This window comes from Lineus longissimus, chromosome 10 (genome assembly GCF_910592395.1).
Source record: "Lineus longissimus chromosome 10, tnLinLong1.2, whole genome shotgun sequence".
NCBI lineage: Eukaryota > Metazoa > Nemertea > Pilidiophora > Heteronemertea > Lineidae > Lineus > Lineus longissimus.
The window spans coordinates 10726863-10746282 of record NC_088317.1 but is presented as its reverse complement, the minus strand read 5'-3'; the positions used below and the strand labels follow the sequence as shown (position 1 = coordinate 10746282).

At 41.2% G+C, this 19420-nt stretch overlaps 1 protein-coding gene and 1 long non-coding RNA gene across 3 annotated transcripts in view; both read right to left on the bottom strand.

Moving 5' to 3' along the window:
• Positions 1-19420, bottom strand: part of LOC135494761 (uncharacterized) — a 74812-nt gene that overhangs the window by 8229 nt on the left and 47163 nt on the right. The window lies entirely within an intron of this gene.
• Positions 19090-19420, bottom strand: part of LOC135495130 (uncharacterized) — a 36595-nt gene continuing 36264 nt past the window's right edge. For both annotated transcript variants that reach the window (XR_010448525.1, XR_010448524.1), the window contains exon 3: positions 19090-19367. This is a non-coding gene — a long non-coding RNA (uncharacterized LOC135495130). The remainder of the gene's footprint in view (positions 19368-19420) is intronic.

Genomic DNA, 19420 nt, shown 5'->3' with positions numbered 1-19420 from the left:
AATAATGTCATCAGTAACTGTCAGAATGGTTTTAAGAAAAATGCCAGAACTCGTGACAACATCTTTATCATCAAAACCATTGTCAACAAATACTTCAGTAAGGGTAAAAAATATACTGTTGTTTTGTCGACCTCAAAAAGGCTTTCGACAGTGTTTGGCACAATGGTTTATTCCTTAAAATGATGAAGGTCAATATTACTGGCAATTTTCTTGACTATGTAAAAAGTTTTTATGGATCAGTGTCAAGCTGTGTCAAATTTCCTCAAGGAATGTCACAGTTTTTTAATGTTGAGGTTGGGACTCGTCAGGGTGATGTCTTGAGCCCCACACTGTTTAATCTTTTCATCAATGATGTTGTAAATGTATTGGATCAGGTCAATCCTTCACCAGCTTTGTTAGAAACAACTAGGTTATCATCTCTACTGTATGCGGACGATTTGGTTCTCTTCTCTCGTACCTCGGAAGGCCTCCAGACATGTCTGGATGGTCTTTCCCAATACTGCAAAACTTGGAGACTTCAAATCAATCTCAACAAATCAAAGATTATGGTCTTTGAAAAGAAGGTATCAGGTCAGATACCTTTTACGCTGGATGGTGTTATACTTGATAGGGTGTACGACTTCACATACCTTGGTACATCAATTGATTTCAGGGGCTCTTTTAAAGCCAGAGTTGAATTGTTGACTAAAAAAGGTTCCAAAGCTTTTCAACTCCAATGGTATAGAACCACGCACTGCTATTCGTTTTTTGTTTAGTAGTTTTATCAAGCCAATTCTTTCTTATAATTGTGAAATCTGGAGTTTTACCTATCTTAAGTCATTCCTTGTTAACGACAGTAATAAGTTCTTTAAACAGGTAGATCGATTTCCTTTTGAACAACTGTTGTCTAAATTTTGTAAATGGATTTTGGGTGTTAACAGATTTACTTCCAATTGTGGAGTTAAAGCAGAATTAGGTCTTCATCCATTTGTTAATTTCATGTTCAAGCATACTTTTAACTACTTATCTCATGTTAAATCCTCCAGTAATGCTATTCTCAATGAAGCTTATGAAATTGACAATAAGCTCGCACGGTCTTGTGGTATTTGGTCTGGTAGCACTTGCGTTTTCAATTCGCTTGAATCCTTGTATCGCACTCACTTTTTCTCTGTCCTAGAAAACGACAGAAGGTCGGATCCTAATCAAAAGAATAAGCTCAGGACATACAGAACTTTTAAAACAGAGTATCAATTTGAGCCCTACCTCGATGCATTAAAAAATCGAGGGGTCTTTTCCAAAATGGCTAAGTTTCGCTTTAGCAATCACAACCTACTCATCGAAAAAGTTAGACATTTTGGTACTCAGTTGGAAAAGCGTCTGTGTCCATTTGGGAGTGACGTAGTAGAAGACGAATTTCATTTTTTTGCTAGATGTCCTTCTATTCAAAAACTAAGAGATGAGTATTTTAAGAATATTGCTTTTTGTAAAGATAGTCACTTGTTCTCCAATTCGGATTTTATTTCCACATTGAGCAGCACTGATCACGACATCATCATCAAGACTGCTATTTTTATCTCCAGGGCTTTTTACGAAAGGCAAGCAGCTCTTCAGGAGCAATGACAATATAGTTTTACCAATGCGACTTATGATATGTTTTAATCTAATGTCTTTTATTGTGTAATATTCATGCATGTATATGCCATACTGTCTGTACTTGTGATAGTGTGCAAATAAATAATTTGAATTTGAATTTGATATGTAGCGTGGAAAATAGGCTTTTCGCTAATCCATGTAATCGTTTTTCGACTTACGAAGATCAGCCGGAATCCTCGTAAGAACGAGACGAAAGTACCATCGACGATTTCGCCGGGGATGACGTAGCACCAAAAATCGAAGACGTCAAACACAAATCGTAATCGTAATCGTAATCGTAAAGCCCGCACCACACGGTGAAATTTGCGTGATGCAAGTGACACGCGTGCACGTTGCGACAGGCAAATTCTCACTGTGTGGGGTCGTTTTTTGCTGCGTATCTTCCTCGCGTGTCGAGACGCAGCCGATCTAGCATGTTTGATATTTTCTCGACACGCGAGGAAGTTAATCACCGTGTGGGGGCTACCTGCAGCAATGTTGCGCGAGTTCGACGAATCACAACAAGCAGATCGGTCACATGATTTATAGGTCAGTCACATGATACCAAAATGGCAGCGCCCGGGAACTGTCAAATCCTATGAGAAGTATTATGGACCAAGAAGACCAAATTGCCCTTATTCTCCTGCTGTTACTCCGTCGGAGGCGGCGGCGGAGGCGGCGCTGCGTGGACCGTAGTCCTTGGACAAGGCCATGGATTCAGAGAAGAGAGGATAAGGGGGCCATGCAAATCTAATTGCTGAATTGCGGGAGGAGGACCCCATGAAGTATCGCCAGTTCCACAGAGTGCGGGTCGAGGAACAGATGGAGTAACGGCAGGAGAATAAGGGCAATTTGGTCTTCTTGGTCCATAATACTTCTCATAGGATTTGACAGTTCCCGGGCGCTGCCATTTTGGTATCATGTGACTGACCTATAAATCATGTGACCGATCTGCTTGTTGTGATTCGTCGAACTCGCGCAACATTGCTGCAGGTAGCCCCCACACGGTGATTAACTTCCTCGCGTGTCGAGAAAATATCAAACATGCTAGATCGGCTGCGTCTCGACTCGCGAGGGAAGATACGCAGCAAAAAACGACCCCACACAGTGAGAATTTGCCTGTCGCAACATGCACGCGTGTCACTTGCATCACGCAAATTTTCACCGTGTGGTGCAGGCTTAAGCGATGCGGAAACTCGCTACTATCGAATAAAGTCCCGGTTAACGGCACCATGTTACATTCCTTTGAATCCTGCTGTATGAAATACTCATATAAGTCTTCTGGTTCAATTTGAATGACTTTATTCTGATATATAACGACCTGCTAGAATTGCTCACACGTTCTCCTGTCCCGGATGTCCGGGGTCTCCTAACGTCATCTAAGGGAGTCTGGGCCTGCTCTATTTTAAAAGCTTATCTATACATTACAGTAGATCCGACGGTCGGGTAAATAATACCGGTCAATAAATAAACTAGATGCATTTGGCTATCTGCTGCTGGTAATGGCATTCCCAAATCATTCATTTTGGATCGATTGTGGCCCGTTTGTATGGCGCTCCAAGGTTATCACAACTCTCTAATAATGTGATGGCGATATTATTTCCGTACTGTCGATATTATTTCCGTAATGTCAATATCAATATCGTCATGTCAATATTCTACCGCGTTAGTTCATAATCCGGAGTGTTGTGTAATTTGGAAAGCTTTGTTCGTCGATTCTACTGGGCAGGGCTATAGTCAACCAATCAACAACGAGCTTTCATTTTGTGCATCGTGCGAATCTGCCTGATCGCTCGTTGCAGCCATAAGCATAGGCCTACCATAATCAGCATCAGTCATAGTATGGCGTTGAAGTGTCATTTTTTCGGTTGGCAGCCATGTTGGACTGCAGATCAAAGGGGCGTTACTGCACAAGCTTTAAATCTATTTACTTTGTTACAGGATTTATGTTGTCAATATTTACATGCCCTTTATGAAAATACAACATGTGTAAATTTATTTCCCATATGATGTCACAACCTGTTCCGTCGAGTAAATAAATAAATAAATGAGCGAATACAAAATAATACGTGTTTGTTCTTTCTTATTTGTTGCTGTACAACGACTCCCCTTAGGTCCCCTCTCACGTCTCACCTGACGTCTCACCTGACGTCAAAACCCCGGCGCTCTCTATTCTGCTATTGCATGCCCCACCTACAATATTTCTATCTGTGACAAGTGTCTCAACAACATCCGATCGCTCGATATGATGTCACAAAGACCATGCATCACCTGTAAACAACTGCCAACACGACCAAAGTGTCTCGATCAAGAACCTTTCTTGATATGATGTCGCAACCTTAGTACAGACCATGTCTCTGTGGACAATATTTCCATCTGTCAAGTGTCCCAACAACATCCGATCGCTCGATATGATGTCACAACCTACAATAATCGAGATAAGACAGTCACAACCAGACCGAATCGAGCCTGGTAGCTCCACTGTTTCCGACGCGATGAGGGATAAGACAGTCACAACCAGGCCTACTCTAGCTTGGGAGCTTCACTGCGTTGTTAAATCGATGAGAGAGATAAGACAGTCACGACCAGGCCGATTTGAGCTTGGGAGCTCCGCTGTGATGTCAAATCGATGAGAGAGATAAGACAGTCACAACCAGGCCTACTCTAGCTTAGGAGCTCCACTGTGTTGTCAAATCGACGAGAGGGATAAGACAGTCACAACCAGGCCTACTCCAGCTTGGGAGCTCCACTGTGTTGTCAAGTCGATGAGAGAGATAAGACAGTCACAACCAGGCCGAATCGAGCTTGGGAGCTTCACCATGTTTCCAACGCGATGAGAGCTATAAGACAGTCACAACCAGACTCTAGTTTGGGAGCCCCACTGTGTTTCCAACGCGATAAGAGAGATAATACAGTCACAACCAGACTGAATTGAGCCTGGGACTTCCAACATGTCGTCGAATCGATGAGAGAGCTATAAGACAGTCACAACAGGCCTGTCTCAGAAACATTGCCAAAGGTAAGGCAGTCTGACTGCAGGATGTACTCTACTGAAGACAAGGTCACAACTACTTGGGTAGGGATGGGTCAAACACAAACGTTTGAATGCAATAGGAGTATTGATGAGGCTTTCTCTCAGCACGTGCTTTTGATGGTCTCAGACATGTATCGTCCAATACTGAAGGGACAGGGCTGTACCCCATTCCTACCCTTACTTGGGTACCGATAGGATGACTGACTGGTGCAAGCGAGTTAGGTTGTGACGATGTCACCATGCCTTGGTCTATAAGGCATTAGAGATCTTATTTAAAAATTATGTCTTCTGAGAAAAATATGCATAATTATATCAGCGATGACGGGAAATCAGGGCAAGATTGTCTCGGAGCACATTTCCACCCAAGACAACAATGTAGGGGCTCCTCCAACTGAAATATCCTCCGGTGCGTATGGGAGTTTGCTCAAGTGAGGACTGATTGTGCCATCTTGTATGCTGAAAGATCGATGTGCCACATATGGTTTCTCCAGATTGTGACTATCCTTGTATTGACGAGCAGCAGCCAATTAACATGTAAGAGGAATTTCGATTGGCCAGAGTTATTGGTAGGCGGGACTAACCAGTATAATTGTGATCGCTTTCGAGCGCTGGTAATATTGTCATGTCGAAAACAACGCTCATAAATCATAAACTATGCAAAAGACTTGTGGTGAATAACGACATGACTGTGCTGCATTTAATTGGGATTCGACAGATTCAACTCGGACGAATATTCATGATAACAAATTAGATTACATGTTTTATTTTGTCGCCCCTAGCGGACTCTCAATGAACTACACAGTGACAAATATATGGAGCGCTAAACACTACAACCCCTCCCCTTTTAGAAGAGTAACCACTATCAAACAATAAACTCTGCTCTGCAAAAATATCAGTCCAGCTGTCTATTACGAATGTCTTTTTAAAACTTCAGCAGAGTATTATGACCTCAAAATTGTACCATTCAAAAACACACAGTTTCACAATAATGTCCTTCACTTTTATTCACTATTTAAACACAGCGCTTAGACAAGCTTAGAATTACTGTCTCCACTTAGACTGAAATACTGGTACACAGTAAAAAAACCAATTACTGTAAAGTAGCTCAGGAGCTGTCAAACTCCGACTTAAAATATTCAAACTTGTAACTTAGTAACTCTAACTTATTTAACTCTGGCAAACTCATCAACTCTGGTAAACTTCTATTTACACCATAAACAAAATTACCAAATATGAAAAGATAGGAACAAACAAGTACAAAATTGTACCAGTACCAAATTCTAAAATACTCCAATATGCACTTTAGCATGTAAAGTCTTACTCAGAAAACTGCTAAGAAATAATAGATTGAGCTTTCTCCTTTTCCTATGAAAGTTTTCTACACTGTTAGAAAAATTCTCAGTAGATTTACAGAAAATGCTTGAAGCCGAGTCCCTGGAACCTTGATTAATATTACTGGAAGACTATTTTTTTTACAGAATACAATATTTTCAGAAACATACATTCTGTGTTTTTACAGAAGAGTTGTAATACTGTATTGGGCAAAAGTTCTGTAAAAATATGTATGGTTCCTTTTTTTTACAGAAGAAGTGTAATACTGGATAAAGCAAAAGTTCTGTAAAAATACGGATGGTTCCAAGGACTCGGCTTCAAGCACTTTCTGTAAATTAACCAATGACAGGACGCAAGCAACTTCTGTAAATTTATAGAACATTTATTAAAATTACTGGTTATCAAAACAAAAATTCTCAATCACAATAACAGATCTCTGGGTTTTTTCCACACAAACACAACCTTAGTTCAGTTAAAGGTTTCCAACAAAAGCTGATCCGAAACTCAACTACATTTATGGACTCCAACTCAGCAATCCCTGGTCTTGAAGCACCAATATCAAACTTGAATTACTACACTTGAATTATAATTAATGAGAAATGAAACGGCCAGGGGCCATTGTGCTCACCGTATACATCATTTAGTAGGCAGGATCATGCTTAGTTTAGAGGTGAATATGGTGAACACAATCAGGCATGAAGACTTTTTTAGATGTGTATTGATGTCAAGTAATAAGACAGGGCAGTATATATAAGTTTATGATCCAACCAATAATTGTCTATGACATCAATAAGATCAATATCGTGTGATTGCTAAGAGTCCCTGCAATAAAAAATTCATCGAAAAAAAGTCATTAATAAGCGAGATATTGCACGTCCTACTTTTTCAGTTTTGACCCCCTAGTGGCCAAATCAAGAATCATATCAGGCCAAAATTCGGTGTCAGAGATTATCTGATGTAGGGGGTTACATGTACCAACTTTCAAGTTCATAGCTTTAGCAGTTAAGAAACGTGCCATAGTTACACTCAAACGGTCAATTTACGCCATTTGACCTCTGTGACCTAGAAAAGGAGGTCAAATCCAAAAATCATAGGAACTGTGATGTATCCTTGCTGGGAGTCCCTGCCACAAAATTTTATCGAAAAGAATTCACTCAAATAAGCAAGATATTGCACTTCTTCCTTTTACGTTATGGCCCCCTGGTGGCCGAATAAAGAATCAGATCAGGCCAAAATTCGACATCAGACGTTATTTGATGTAGGGGGTTATATGCACCAACTTTTAAGTTCATAGCTTTACTGGTTAAGAAACGTGCCATAGTTTACACTCTAACAGCAAATTTACGCCATATGACTTCTGTGACCTTGAAAAGTAGGTCAAATTGAAAACCCGTATAACATGTGATGTATTCTTCCTAACAGTACCTACCATAAGAATTTTATTGAAAACAAGTCACTTATAAGCGAGATATCACACTTTTTAGATTTCCACTTTTGGCCCCCTGGTGGCAAAGTTAGGAATCAGATCGAACCAAACTTCAGCACCAGAGGCAATGTGATATAGGGGGTTATATGTACCAAGTTTCAAGTTCATAGCTTTAGTTTTTAAGAAACGTGCCATAATTTACACTCTAATGGCCAATTTACGCCATATGACCTCTGCGACCTTGAAAACAAGGTCAAATTAAAAACCCGTATAATATAAAATGTATATTTGCTATGAGTACCTACAACAAAAGTTTTATCGAAAACAAGTCACTAATAAGCGAGATATGACACTTTTTAGATATCGACATTTGGCCCCCTGGTGGCCAAACAGAGAATCAGATCGGACCGAAAATCAGTGTCAAGGGTCAGCTGACCTAGGGCATTCTGTGTACAAAGTTTCAAGTTCATAGCCCTAGCAGTTAAGAAACGTGCCACTGTTAGGATACGACGACGACGACGACGACGACGACGACGACGACGACGGACACAGCGCTATCATATAGACTCCCCTTACGGTGAGCCAAAAATGGCCAGGGCCATTGTGCTCACCTCATGTGGAGGAAAGATGGATAAAGAGCATGGTATTATGTCATGTAGTGTTAGGTTTGATGTAGGTCCAAGCAATTACAATTTCCCCAAAATGGCCAATTTACAGTACATTCGACCTCTGTGACCTTGAAAAGTAGGTCAAATCAAAGAAGACCCGGGTGACACATTGAATGGTTGTTAGAATTAGATGTACCTATGATATAAAATTGGTGCCAATCGGGCAAGTAATACTAGGAATAATGGCATTTTGAAGAATTTAGGATTTGGCCCCCTCCCTGGAGGCCAAACGGCAAATCAGATCGCACCAAACTTCGGTACCTGAGACCACCTGACCAAGGGGTACATGTGTACTTAATTTGTGATCAATAGTCATTGCAGTTAAGAAACGTGCCATAGTTACGGCCTGACGGCCAATTTACGCCATTTGACCTCTGTGACCTTGACAAGAAGGTCAAATTAAAAACCTGTGTGACATATACTGTATGGTGGTTAGATGTACCCATGATATCAAATTGGTGGCAATCGGGCAAGAAGTTAAGGAATAATCACATTTTTAAGGTTTTTGGATTTTGCCCCCTGGTGGTCAAGTGGTGAATCATATTGGACCAAACTTCGGTCCCTGAGATTACCTGACTAAGGGGTAAATGTGTACCAAATTTGGGATCAATAGTCATTGCAGTTTAGAAACGTGCCATCGTTACATCCTAACGGCCAATTTACACTATTTGACCTCTGTGACCTTGAAAAGGAGGGCAAATCAAAAACCCGGAGGATATATGATGCACCTTTGCTAGAAGTACCTACCATATTTTGTTCAAAATTTCCCGACTACTATTAAGGAAGATATTGCATATTTTCACTTTTAACGTTTGGCCCCCTGGTGGCCAAACCATGAAACGAATCGGACCGAAACTTGGTCTCCAAGGTGTCATTACATAAGGGTACATGTGTACCAAGTTTCAACTCAATAGCTCTAACAGTTACGAAACGTGCCCTGCTAACGGACGACGACGACGACGGACGCCACGGTATGGGATAAGCTCTAAAAATGTGAATAGAAGAGCAACCGATTCAAGTACCGGCAGTATTAAGATGACAGAAGCAAAGAGTAGGTATACTCATAAACATCATTAATAGCATGGAACAAAGCCACTCACAACAAGAGGCCCAAGGGCCTGGCGCTCAGCTGGATGACCTAATAACATAGGACTGAGGGTATAAAGTAGTAAATATCGGCTTTATACTACTGTTTGAAGGTCAAGAGAACACGTTATACCACTAAAATTTCCAATGCAGAGCTGCCAGGTGGATGAAATATGATTGAACTAATCAGCCACGGTATGTAAACATTACAGGAGGCAACGGAAGATATCCCTAGTTCAGCATGTTGTATCAGTAGCTTTACAGAAAAAAAGTGTCAGAGAGGATGAGACTTTTCCATGGACAACTGTGGTATGTCCAGGCTGGGTTGTACAGCACAAGGATACAAAATGCTGTCTGTAATTGAGAGGTATCATGATTTAACAGAGGTCAAAATAAATAGAAATTACCAGTTTGGGACTAGCACCACTTTCTTTTTTTTTTAATAAGGTAGAGATTACAGGAGTCAACAAAATTAATTTTATTGAGAGAAATTGACCTGTCCTGCAGGTGATTGGAATTTACAATACAAAGGGTCGTTTTTCATGACATTGTGCTCTACTGCGTATTCCTAGTCATAGTGAGTCGATCTGGAACCAATCTATCCTTGGCGCAGACAGGTTCAAATTGGCTATATCTTGAATAGATCGAATTTCGATGAAAATCTAATGCAATAAAGGAGCAATATCGAAGAGACAAATTAATCAAACCAATTGTCCACAGACTCGGACCCTGACATGATGGCATGATGTATGCGTGCATATAAAAGTATATCAATTGGTCCCATAGAGATGATGAGGCAATGTCAATATGCCTTGTTCCTTAGTCAGCAATATGCCCCTTTTTATACGGAGAAGAAGGAGAACCCAGATAGGCCTTCACATGTCGGCTTCCAAATGGCTCGAACCAACTATCACTACTAGAACTTTAAAATGCGTGCTCCTCCTAGTCCTACATGAAGCAATGTCTCAGCCAAAAAGGCAAAGTTAGCAGCTCCTTGGTAAGGCCATGTCAGGTTCCGCGCGCCTCTTCAGATACATCAAGTATTGAAAGCTGTGGTGAGCTGAGAGCATAAAAGACTATGGTCACCTTAATTTGAAAATCCCTTCATAATCAAGGGCTACCTCTGACTAAAACAGCACAATAGACCACCAATTTGATCCAGCTCCTAACTGCGGGAAAACCCAAGTCCAGCAACCAAAAGTACCAAAAATACATTTTTGTTTACATTTGAACTGCACACATGCGTTTGTTTACAATTTCATTTCCCGCGAAATCTCGAAAATCAGGTGACCTGCAATCGTGGATTGAAAATAACATTAACCTCGGTTCAGCAGGTCAGCAGGTATACCGGCTGTTCCAATCATCCCCCTACAGCCAGCCGTTCAAAAGGTAATGTTATTCACCCCACATGGAGTGCAAGTAATTGATTAAGCCCCTGTATAACTTAACAGCAATCGCTTGGCTTCTGTGAGTGGTAAGGAGAATTGACAGTTTTTTTATGGGAGTAACATTATTGTGTTGCTTAAAACGTCTACTTTTTACTCATGTAAGAATCGTAGTACTAATAGTAACTTCAACTTATTTTCCAGTTATGATAACACAACACGCATCTTCATGATCATGATCTTTCTCAAACTAACTGAATGACCTAATCGCCTTGGACGCACAACCTAACCACATACAATCCGCCCCGACGATCGACACATCCATTCGATTCGATAACCCTCGATAAAGTTTGATAAATAAACTAGAACTGAGATTTCACAGGAGCACCTGTGAATTCATGACTCCAGGGTTGTTTTGAGGGCGATATTGTAAGAGTTGGTCTTGAGTATGGGGACGTGAAGGTCCGTGTGAGGCACCTGGGCTGGGGAGAGAAGACTAGTTGAACGATGTGATCATGGAGGTATAAATAATTATTTATACCTCCATGATGGGATCTGACACGGACACTACTATTGATCTCATTATATGAATACCATTTAATTACAAAAAAGTGAAAACAGATCATATCATATTCCTTGGCATAAATTAAAATAGGAGTGCGGGAACAAGGTTTTTTAGCAGGAGGAAAGCGAGAACATTTTGCGCCGTCGTATTCCGATTTGGCTGGTTAGTGGTGAAATCTGCTTTTAATTTTGCAAATTAACATATTCGTTTTCTAGTTCTAACGTTGTCTGTAAAGATGCTGGCAAGAGACATTGCCAGGAAAACGTGACGTCATTTTGGCCATTCTTCTTACCGCACGCCCTCTCTCTCCGTAAAACTTCCTGACATGGTGTGAAGTGGGAGGGCGCACAATGGGAACCACACTGCCGCGATGTTAATAGTTTCTATTTATAGAATTCAGCGGCAGAGATTTTAGGCACGGAAAAAGTGGATTAACTCGGCTAATCTCAATGGATTTTACCCAGGAATGTTTTCAAGGCGAGAGAAACATCTGATTTAAGTACTGCGCTTATTAGATTTCATGTTCAGGCCGAAGATTGGCCTAAAACGTGGACGAAAAGAGTGCATTATCGAGTGTTGGAGAGGTCACGTGATTGGACGAGAAACCTGAACAAAGTTTTCGTGCTTTTAGCTGTCAACATCAATGGCTATAATATACTCCTGCAGAATAGGAGAACTAATAGAACTAATTTCCGAAGTTTCCAATAGTTTGAACACAAATCAGAACATCACCCATCAGCTGGACTCAGATCTGCATAAATTACGATAAATAATGAGGTCGTCGCTTCAATTTCGCAAAGAAAGTTGACTCCATTCGAAGGTTGTTTTGACCAAATTCTGTTGAACTCATCGTTATGAGGGCATTTGAACACATTCTCGTTGATCTTTTCTATAAACGTGTGAAGTTTCGTACCAAAATACGTTTCCGTAAAGGCTTAAAAAAAAAAATTCGTCACTTACAAAATCATCGCTCCGGTAGAAATAAAAATGTCACCGCCATTTTTTTGACGATAGTACTCCAGGTAACCTCGGCGGGAAATTTAAAGCGGGGTCATCCGGGGTCAAACAACAGTTTTGCTCACTACCGCCAACTGGTGATATAAATCGACACTAATCTATTTTATATCAAAACTTCTGTATCATGAAGACCTTTTCAACTTTATTTTAAGCTTTTATCTGCTGGAATAGAGCGTCAAAAAATTGTTTTTTCATTTACGCATTTTGCCCCCTGGGGAGCTGAATTTGAGTCGAATCGCCCAAATTTTTTTCCGTAAGCAACATTTTCTGCGGTGTTTATAAGCAAGACTAGATTTGAAGTGCCTCGGTTGTATGATTACAAAATGCCCAACTTTGTCTACAGATGGCATGATGGAAGGATGGCAGGATGGGTGGAAGGACGGACACCAATCGAATAGCTATTTGACTAGCTCCGCTGACTTTGTCAGCTGAGCTAAAAATGTATCGACGACTCGTCGATGGTAAATTGATTTACCTTCGACGGTACAAGATGTAGCCAAAATCTGTCTGAAATGATGGTGCTATTCAGCTATATTCACTGCCATATTAATGATGATAAATCAACTTAGACCAGTATGCACAGTGACTGTGGTGTCAACAGCATAAAACAGCAAAAAAAAGGTCTATGATACACAAACCAAACAGTTGATGGACTATTTCAGTCCATCTATACATGTTTCAAGGACAACCTCCATGTATATCACTTCAATATGTTCAAGCTCCATACAGTATGAAATAAACCTGGAAAATAACATCAAAATACTGATTACTCACTGGACTTTCAGTACAGTTCAAATGTATTACAAAGTTTTGAAAAGCTCATCCCTAAATACACAGGGACATACTTAACCAAAATCAGGGAATGCTAATCCCAAAAACATTTATCAAACCTGAATTACAACATTGAAATCAAATACACAGAATTCTCGAGTAGGGAGTCAACCAATGCACGGAAGCTGAATTAAATTGTCTGAGTAGCTTCATCACTTGAGAACATCAAAAGTCACTCCTTGGCATTCCAGTCACTTTCGAATTGCAGCATGGCAGCAAGAAATGTTACTATCTTTGGTGGAATTGGCGTTTTGTACTTCTGTTTGGTTTGTGTATCATAGACATTTTTTTGCTGTTTTATGCTGTTGACACCACAATTGAATTTCGATGAAAGGAAATGTTTGGAAATTGATTGGAAACTGGTCATTGACACTGACATTGCCAGCTGGTGTAATACTTAAATTACTTGTGAATAGGAACCAGCAGACATTTTTGTATGGGCAGGTCCACCAATGTCATTATTTTCAAATGCGCCACATCAAGCCTAGCAATATTATTGGGTGACACAGTCTGTGTTTTCTCCTTTGATGCAATGAGAAATCAAATGTTTGGTAGTCAAATGAAGCACGCCTATTCACATGACGTGTGTGGTGGGGGGGGGGGGGACTAGTTAGGCCTTGCTGGTGGCCAAGAAAGCTTCTTATGATCGCAAGGAATAAAGTTCTGTGACCATCATCCTCCATATAAATAGTTTAGGTTGGTGCCATCTGTGAGATTATCAAAAGTGTTCAGCAAGATATCAATCAGGAAATCAGTCAATTTCTTGCACGCTAATTTTGAAAGTCTCAAAATGTAAGTTTATGAGTTGCTCTGTGTCTGGAAGGTTGGCCGTATCACCAGAAGGCAAAGGTCCAGTACTCTCACGTATTGCCTTACACTACCATTACAATACAAGACTATTCCTGTCTTGAGAAATCATCTGCCTGAACCTGTTGCAACCAACATGTCCTAAAAACCTGGCAAACATCAATTTGGGCTTTAAATCATCTCTCCTGCATCAATATTACGCCTTACAGTACTTTCAATTATTTCAGAGAATTTTTTGGCCTGAACCCACGGAAAGAAAGAAACCGAAACCTGCCCATACAAAAATGTCTGCTGGTTCCTATTCACAAGTAATTTAAGTATTACACCAGCTGGCAATGTCAGTGTCAATGACCAGTTTCCAATCAATTTCCAAACATTTCTTTTCATCGAAATTCAACTGTACTTGAACCCTAAGACATACAATGCTTACCTTTGAAGGAATTCCATCGTTACTTCAGATTCTTTTGGGTACTTATATGCAAAGGCATAAAATGAGGTGAACAGGGCCACGAGAGCCTCTCTGAAAGTTCTGAGATGGTCGTTTACTACCTCCCCGTCAATGACTAGGTAGAATATCAGTCTCCCCTGGAAAACGTCTTCCTTCCGTCCTGGAAAATAAGAAGAATCGGGGTGGCAGTGTCAGAGAATAGGTGTGGAAAGAATGACCAGGGCACCATTTTTTTTAAATGAAATGGCCAGGGCCATTGTGCTCACCTCATGTGGAGGAAAGATGGATAAAGAGCATGGTATTGTGTCATGTAGTGTTAGGTTTGATGTAGGTCCAAGCAATTACAATTTCCCCAAAATGGCCAATTTACATAACATTCGACCTCTGTGACCTTGAAAAGTAGGTCAAATCAAAGAAGACCCGGGTGACACATTGAATGGTTGTTAGAATTAGATGTACCTATGATATAAAATTGGTGCCAATCGGGCAAGTCATTACTAGGAATAATGGCATTTTGAAGAATTTAGGATTTGGCCCCCTCCCTGGAGGCCAAACGGCAAATCAGATCGCACCAAACTTCGGTACCTAAGATCACCTGACCAAGGGGTACATGTGTACCTAATTTTTGATCGATAGTCATTGCAGTTAAGAAACGTGCCATAGTTACGGCCTGACGGCGAATTTACGCCATTTGACCTTTGTGACCTTGACAAGAAGGTCAAATTAAAAACCTGTGTGACATATACTGTAAGGTGGTTAGATGTACCCATGATATCAAATTGGTGGCAATCGGGCAAGAAGTTAAGGAATAATCACATTTTTAAGGTTTTTGGATTTTGCCCCCTGGTGGTCAAGTGGTGAATCATATTGGACCAAACTTCGGTCCCTGAGATCACCTGACTAAGGGGTAAATGTGTACCAAATTTGGTATCAATAGTCATTGCAGTTTAGAAACGTGCCATCGTTACATCCTAACGGCCAATTTACACCATTTGACCTCTGTGACCTTGAAAAGGAGGTCAAATCAAAAACCCGGAGGATATATGATGCACATTTGCTAGAAGTACCTACCATATTTTTTTCAAAATTTCCCGACTACTATTAAGGGAGATATTGCATATTTTCACTTTTAACGTTTGGCCCCCTGGTGGCCAAACCATGTAACGAATCGGACCGAAACTTGGTCTCCAAGGTGTCATTACATAAGGGTACATGTGTACCAAGTTTCAACTCAATAGCTCTAACAGTTACGAAACGTGCCCTGCTAACGGACGACGGACGACGACGACGACGACGACGACGACGACGACGACGACGACGACGACGGACGACGGACGCCACGGTATGGGATAAGCTCACCTCTGCTAAGAGGTGAGCTAAAAACAAGCCAGAGATTATTGATACCACAGATTGGCTAATCCCAATCAAGTGGACACCAAGACTAGTAAAATACCCTTGAAAATGGTCAGATGACATGGACCAGTAGATGTACGTAATGTTGTAAGCAATGTAAAGGTTCAGCTTTTAAAAAAGACGTTGAGCAAGGTCGGGGGGGGGGGGGGGGGGTGGGTAGTAAAGAGCCTTAGAGAACTTACCAAGGATTGCGATGAAAGGTGTTTGTGGTTTGCCCTTGTCCGCAATAATGGCAGCCTTGTTACCTTCAACCTGAAAACAGATTCAATGTCAATATTACTACAAAGCTCGCTTCAGTCCTTATCCTTAAAATACTAGTATTGCAGGCGAGCAGAAAAGTGCTCGCCTCAAAGGGGCTGTTCATTTTAAAATCAAGGGTGCAATTTGTGGTCCCTGAGAAAATGGAAAGAGCTATGAGTTTGCCATTTGCAGGGGTCATTCTAGGCATGAAATGATTAAAAATGGTGCGAAAATGAATTTGATTCAAAATAATTTGTTAAAACCATAGTCAAAATTGCGTCTGTAATCGCGGCACGGTTTTCGTTGGAAGGCGCACATTTTTTTGCGCGTCTCATTTTCATTTTAGGCGCGTTATGGCGCGGGCGCGCAAGGCCTGTCGCTTTGATTACAAACTGTTTTCTCTCTCCGCTGCTCGACTTTTTTGGTACTGGCTTGCAGTAGGCCTACACACTAAAATAAGTAAATCCAAACTGTATTTTCACAAGCCTCAATGACCAATGACTGAAGCAGACTATTTTTAGCAATTCAGCTTCTTGCTTAAGATTTGTGATAACCACACTGTCCACAGAGTACTGGCAGGCCTACCTTAAAAATCCTACCAAAATCAGCATGACATGTATGAATATGATGCAAAACAATAGTTGATGTTTTCTCTCCTGTTACTGTATCATCGTGTCACTGACAAAGTTGCAGCCATGATGATTTAGGCCTGCATGCTGCATTGTATTGGCAGTGCTGTGGTGAGTACATAAACAGTTCAACTTACCCCATAAAAGCGGAACAAAGTGCCCTCCTCTTCAAGAAAGTGGCTAATCAGTAAGAAGATGACACCTTGCTCATTTGGACTGGTAGTTTGAGTTCTTGCAACTTCTGCCTTGAGGAGGCAAAGCCAGCTTTTCAGTGTCTCACTTTTCTTCTTCGCTGACGTGATAAAGTCGGCAATGCGGGTGGCTTTGTTTCGTCTGACTATGGCCTCTTTAAGGGCAGAATCGACGTTTATGTTAGTCAGTGTTTCGAAGTGATCAACAAGGCATTCAATCTCGAACAAGTATGGCCAGTCTCGTTGTAGCTCCATAACATCAGGGTTATTGGTAATTTGCTTTCTTTGGAGACAGAAAGTTGCCTTCATCAGCGCCAACACATTATCCATACGAGAGTCCGCCTTCCCATGTAACGTCTTCAGTGTGCTCTGTTTTTCTTCGAGAGATTCAAGGGTCTCGCCATCAGGGTAACTTTTTGGTTTCCATCTATCAGCAACACAACCGTATTCATCAGTCATTGAAGTACTGGTACTGAAATACATGATGTAGAAATACCGGGGTAAATATGTGTCAGTTGATGTACGGGATTTATCTACTATCAATCAATCAGTCACATCAGGAATAGATAAGCGAGCTGATTTCTGGTCACATGCATGATAGTACTACATGGAAAAAAAGCCCTACTTTTGATCTTGAAAGTCATAGCAATCAATGAGATTTAGGGGGCTTGTGCCATGCATTCTCCGCCACCCCAAACAGTGGACAAGTGTCTTTGACTCCCCTCCCCAGTCCAACATGACCAAGATGCAACAGGATGCCCCTCCTAATGACGGAAGGCCTTTTCAGTCTCCCAAAGCTGACTGGATGTGACACCAAATCCTCATTAGATGCTAAAGATTTTGGTATCCAAGTCATCATGTGAGACGTTGACATCCCTCCCAATTGGAAGACCTTGAGTTGAGCCGTAGATAGGCACCCCACATGAACTCTTTACTATAGTATGTATCAGTATTTGTGTAAGGAGAAACAATTTTTTCTAGTTTCTCTTGGCTTCATTTTTATTTTGCTTCGGCCTCATAGGTCAGTGCCCCTAAGTTTAACTCAATTCTGAATATAGGATGATAATTACCTTGCTTCTTCTGGACCACCCGAGTCTGATGATGCGTTCCACTAACTTTTTAGCTCACCTCTTAGCAGAGGTGAGCTTATCCCATACCGTGGCGTCCGTCGTCCGTCGTCGTCGTCGTCGTCCGTCGTCCGTTAGCAGGGCACGTTTCGTAACTGTTAGAGCTATTGAGTTGAAACTTGGTACACATGTACCCTTATGTAATGACACCTTGGAGACCAAGTTTCGGTCCGATTCGTTTTATGGTTTGGCCACCAGGGGGCCAAACGTTAAAAGTGAAAATATGCAATATCTCCCTTAATAGTAGTCGGGAAATTTTGAAAAAAATATCGTAGGTACTTCTAGCAAAGGTGCATCATATATCCTCCGGGTTTTTGATTTGACCTCCTTTTCAAGGTCACAGAGGTCAAATGGTGTAAATTGGCCGTTAGGATGTAACAATGGCACGTTTCTAAACTGCAATGACTATTGATACCAAATTTGGTACACATTTACCCCTTAGTCAGGTGATCTCAGGGACCGAAGTTTGGTCCAATATGATTCACCACTTGACCACCAGGGGGGCAAAATCCAAAAACCTTAAAAATGTGATTATTCCTTAACTCCTTGCCCGATTGCCACCAATTTGATATCATGGGTACATCTAACCACCATACAGTATATGTCACACAGGTTTAAAATTTGACCTTCTTGTCAAGGTCACAGAGGTCAAATGGTGTAAATTCGCCGTCAGGCCGTAACTATGGCACGTTTCTTAACTGCAATGACTATTGATCACAAATTAAGTACACATGTACCCCTTGGACAGGTGATCTCAGGTACCGAAGTTTGGTGCGATCTGATTTGCCGTTTGGCCTTCAGGGAGGGGGCCAAATCCTAAATTCTTCAAAATGCCATTATTCCTAGTAATGACTTGCCCGATTGGCACCAATTTTATATCATAGGTACATCTAATTCTAACAACCATTCAATGTGTCACCCAGGTCTTCTTTGATTTGACCTACTTTTCAAGGTCACAGAGGTCGAATGTACTGTAAATTGGCCATTTTGGGGAAATTGTAATTGCTTGGACCTACATCAAACCTAACACTACATGACACAATACCATGCTCTTTATCCATCTTTCCTCCACATGAGGTGAGCACAATGGCCCTGGCCATTTCATTTGGTTAGCCTCAGTTTTCAGACGCGCCTGTTCATTGCCAATTCTATACTCAAGCTTTGTAAAGAGATATTGCCAACCGTCCCCCAACTGGCGCCCACTGATCGTCTTGTCTTTGAACGAGTCTGGGTATTCTCTCACCATTGTCTTGGCAGCTTGCCTTATACTGTCTCGACTAGTCTTCCCCTGATCAGCTAAATCATCACCGACAATTCGAACAATTTCACGTAGTTCTGCTGGTTTGGGCCGTTTGCCCTGCTTGCATAGTTTCATGACCTTTCTCGGAAGTTTGTCCCAAGGAACACGTAATTTCGATCCTGCTGATAATGAGGGGCTACTGGCTATACTGCCAGCATCACTCTCTGACGTCTCTTGCACGATTACTGTGTCGTCTAAAGAAACACTGTCGCTCGCAATTGAAGAAACGGATGGACAGTCATCAGGGACTTGGAATGCTGCAATTGAAAAAATAATCCTTAGTAAAGAAGAACTCTTTCTAAATGTGGGT